Raw genomic sequence first — 4,581 nt, forward strand, 5'->3', positions numbered from 1 at the left:
CACGGTTTTGTGACGGGTAGGTCGTGCCTCACAAACCTTATAGAGTTTTTCGAGAAGGTGACCAAACAGGTGGATGAGGGTAAAGCAGTGGATGTGGTGTATATGGATTTCAGTAAGGCGTTTGATAAGGTTCCCCACGGTAGGCTATTGCAGAAAATACGCAAGTATGTGGTTGAAGGTGATTTAGAGCTTTGGATCAGAAATTGGCTAGCTGAAAGAAGACAGAGGGTGGTGGTTGATGGCAAATGTTCATCCTGGAGTTTAGTTACTAGTGGTGTACCGCAAGGATCTGTTTTGGGGCCACTGCTGTTTGTCATTTTTATAAATGACCTGGAAGAGGGTGTAGAAGGGTGGGTTAGTAAATTTGCAGATGACACTAAGGTCGGTGGAGTTGTGGATAGTGCCGAAGGATGTTGTCGGGTACAGAGAGACATAGATAGGCTGCAGAGCTGGGCTGAGAGATGGCAAATGGAGTTTAATGCGGAAAAGTGTGAGGTGATTCACTTTGGAAGGAGTAACAGGAATGCAGAGTACTGGGCTAATGGGAGGATTCTTGGTACTGTAGATGAACAGAGAGATCTTGGTGTCCAGGTGCATAAATCCCTGAAGGTTGCTAACCAGGTTAATAGGGCTGTTAAGAAGGCATATGGTGTGTTAGCTTTTATTAGTAGGGGGGTCGAGTTTCGGAGCCACAATGTCATGCTGCAGCTGTACAAAACTCTGGTGAGACCGCACCTGGAGTATTGCGTGCAGTTCTGGTCACCGCATTATAGGAAGGATGTGGAAGCTATGGAAAGGGTGCAGAGGAGATTTACTAGGATGTTGCCTGGTATGGAGGGAAGGTCTTACGAGGAAAGGCTGAGGGACTTGAGGTTGTTTTCGTTGGAGAGAAGGAGGAGGAGAGGTGACTTAATAGAGACATATAAGATAATCAGAGGGTTAGATAGGGTGGATAGTGAGCGTCTTTTTCCTCGGATGGTGATGGCAAACACGAGGGGACATAGCTTCATGTTGAGGGGTGATAGATATCGGACAGATGTGAGAGGTAGTTTCTTTACTCAGAGAGTAGTAAGGGCGTGGAACGCCCTGCCTGCAGCAGTAGTAGATTCGCCAACTTTAAGGGCATTTAAGTGGACATTGGATAGACACATGGATGAAAATGGAATAGTGTAGGTCAGATGGTTTCACAGGGCGGCGCAACATCGAGGGCCGAAGGGCCTGTACTGCGCTGTAATGTTCTAAAAAATTCTTTGTGAAGACAGATCCAAAGTATGTATTTAATTGGTCTGCCATTTCTTTCTTCCCCATTATAAATTCCCCCGTTTCTGACTGTAAGGGGCCCACATTTGTCTTCACTAATCTTTTTCTCTACAAATATCTATAGAAGCTTTTACAGTCAGTTTTTATGTTCTCTGCTAGCTTACTCTCATACTCTATTTCCCCCTTCTTAATCAATCCTTTTGTCCTCCTCTACTAAATTCCAAACTGCTCACAATCTTCAGGTTTGCTGCTTGTTCTGGCCATTTTATATTTCTCCTCCTTGGATCTAATACTTTCCTTAATTTCTTTTGTAAGCCACAGTTGAGCCACCCTTCCTGTTTTACTTTTGCACAGACAGGAATGAACAATTGTTGTAATTCATCCATGCGCTCTTTAAATGCTAGCCATTGCCTATCCACTGTCAACCCTTTAAGTAACGTTCCCCAATCTATCATAGCCAACTCCCGCCTCATACCTTCATAGTTTTCTTTGTTTAGATTCAGGACCCGAGTCTCGGAATCAACTCTCTCACTCTCCATCTTAATGAAGAATTTTATCATATTATGGGCGCACTTCCCCAAGGGACCCCACACAACAAGATTGTTAACTAATCCTTTCTCATTACACAATACCCAGTCCAGGATGGCCTGTTCTCTAGAGGTGTTATACACCTCTATCAATTCTCCACTCAATCTCCTTTGAGAAAGGCAGAATAATCCTAGCTTTTCCAACCTAACCTTGTAACTAAAATCCCCCATCCCTGGATCCATTCTGGTAAATTGCCTCTGCGTCCTCTCAAGGACCCTCACATTCTTTCTAAAGTCTGCTGAGCAGAACTGGAAGCAACACTCCAATTGGGGCCTAACCAGAGTTTTATAATGGTTCAGCATAACTTCCCTGCTTTTGTACTCAATGCCTCTATTTATAAAGCCCAAGATCCCATATGCTTTGCGAACCACTCTCGCAATATGACTTGCCTCCTTCAAAGATTGATGCACATGAACCCCAAGTCCCTCTATTCCAGAACACTCTTTAGAACTGTGCCATTAAGTATATATTGCCTCTCCCTATTCCTTATGCCAAAATACATCACTTCACACTTGTCACTATTAAATTCCATCTGCCACCTGTCTGCCCATTCTGCTAGCCTATCACTGTCCTGTTGCAGGCAGTTCATATCATCTTCACTGTTTGCCGCTCCTCCAGGTTTGGTGTCATCGGCATATTTTGAGATTCTACTCTGTATTCCAAGATCCAAGTCACTTACCTTGAGCAAAAAAAACAGTGGTTCTAGCACTGACCCTTGGGGAACACCACTGTCGACTATCCTCCAGTCTGACAAAGAACCATTTAATAAGACTCGCTGTTTTCTGTCCTTAAACCAATTTTCTATCCAATTGGACACTGACCCTCCTATACCACGAACCTCAATTTTGTTAACCGCCCTTTTATGTGGTACCTTGTCAAACGCTTCCTAAAAATCCATATAAACAATATCCACTGCATTCCCTTCATCAAGCTGCTCTGTTAGTTCATCAAAAAATGCAGTTAGATTAGTCAAGCATGAACTCCCATTTATAAATCCATGCTCACTCTCCTTAATTAACTCGAACCTCTCCAAGTGACTGTTGATTTTTTACCCTGATTATTCTTTCTAAAACCTTACCCACCGCTGCTGTTAATCTAACTAGCCTGTAGTTACCCGGACTGTCCTTACACCCTTTCTTGAATAAGGGTGTCGCATTTGCCACTGTTTAATCCTCTGGCACCTCCCCCGTATCCAGGGAAGATTGGAAGATTATAGAAAGCCCTTCCGTTATCTGCATCCGCATTTCCTTTCGCAACCTGGGATGTGAGCCATCCGGACCAGGTGATTTATCTTCCCTAAGCACAGCCAGCCTTTTTAGTCCCTCCCTCTCCTAATTTGTACTCTCTCCATTGCCTCTACTTTCTTCACTTCGACTGATATTTTGTCAAATTCCACTTCCTCAGTGATCACTGATGCAAAGTACTCATTAAGTAGATTAACATTGCCCTGCACCTCTAAGCTTATATTATCCTTTTTGTCCCTAATAGGCCCGACTCAACCTCTTACTACCCACTTATCATTTACATGCTGCTCGAAGATTTTTGGGTTTCCTTTCATGTTGACTGCCAGTCTATTCTCATAGAAATAGAGAATAAGTAAATATAGAAGATGTCAGTATTTCCCATCCTTGATGAGGTGGAATTTTTTATGCTGTGGGTAGTAATGTCTTCGAGTGTGGTGGAAGCAGAGACAATCAATGATTTGAAAAGGAAATTGGATGGATACTTGAAGGAAAGAAACTTGCAGGAGGAAAGGGATCGAGCTGGTGAGTGGAACTGACTAGATTGCTCCGGGGAGAGCCAGCATGGACGTGATAGGCCAAATGACCACCTTCTATGTTGTAAATGACTCTGTGTTGTTTCTCAAATTCAATCCACTGGTGCTTGGGAAATAATCTCAAAGTAAATTGTGCAACTGGAAAATCAGAACCAAGGCAAGGGACGCATAAGGAAGCGAAATTGCTGAAACCCGGGATTGAACCAGGGACCTTTAGATCTTCAGTCTAACGCTCTCCCAACTGAGCTATTTCAGCCCTACATTAACAGCGGCGTGGTGTCCTTGTTTTGGAAGAAAATACATACATTCAAGTTTTCCAAAAAATTAAAGAACACAACATGTGAGTAATATTCCCCATTGCTTTCTCAGTACTGATGGATTGTGAAGCAGGAGACAGCCAGAAGTGCCACTGAGCCGCACAGACCCCGAGCTGAGAATGAAATGAGATCAAATTCAATCTTTCATCGTGAGATGCTGCTGAGAGGTAAGAGTCCTGAATCAAAGCGAGACTTGCTCATTTCAAACACTCCCTGTACTCTCTGCTCATGAAGCCTTAAAAAAGGGAAAAACAGAATGGCACTCAAACTCACAACCCTGCCATTAAAAGTCTCATATTCGACTGACAGAACTGTCACTTCTACTCGGTCTCTTATTGGATGGATGCAACTCCAACGCAGGGATGGCATTCAAATCCTCCCATGGGTCCACATGTCAGACTGAGTTCCATGTTGTAGACTCAAGCAAACGAAATCTGCTCACTTCCAAAACTATCAGCGAATTGAAGCTGATTACAATCAACATCATCAGAGGTCAGAACTACCTGGTGAAAGAAGACACCCTGAAGAAGGATCCACAATTATTCAAAGGCATCGACAAAGTGAAAAGCAAGAAAATCGATGAGTCAATGCAAGCCAAACAACAGAAACACTGAAGAATTCCATTCCATTCCAGTCCTG

The 4,581-nt window shown here is 43.4% G+C and overlaps 1 non-coding gene across 1 annotated transcript; it reads right to left on the minus strand.

Moving 5' to 3' along the window:
* Positions 1–3,808: 3,808 nt before the first annotated feature.
* On the minus strand, positions 3,809–3,881 carry trnaf-gaa (transfer RNA phenylalanine (anticodon GAA)). The gene has a single exon. It is a non-coding gene; the product is annotated as a tRNA-Phe (tRNA).
* Positions 3,882–4,581: the final 700 nt, after the last annotated feature.

The sequence above is a fragment of the Heterodontus francisci genome, chromosome 35 (assembly GCF_036365525.1).
Source record: "Heterodontus francisci isolate sHetFra1 chromosome 35, sHetFra1.hap1, whole genome shotgun sequence".
Classification (NCBI taxonomy): domain Eukaryota; kingdom Metazoa; phylum Chordata; class Chondrichthyes; order Heterodontiformes; family Heterodontidae; genus Heterodontus; species Heterodontus francisci.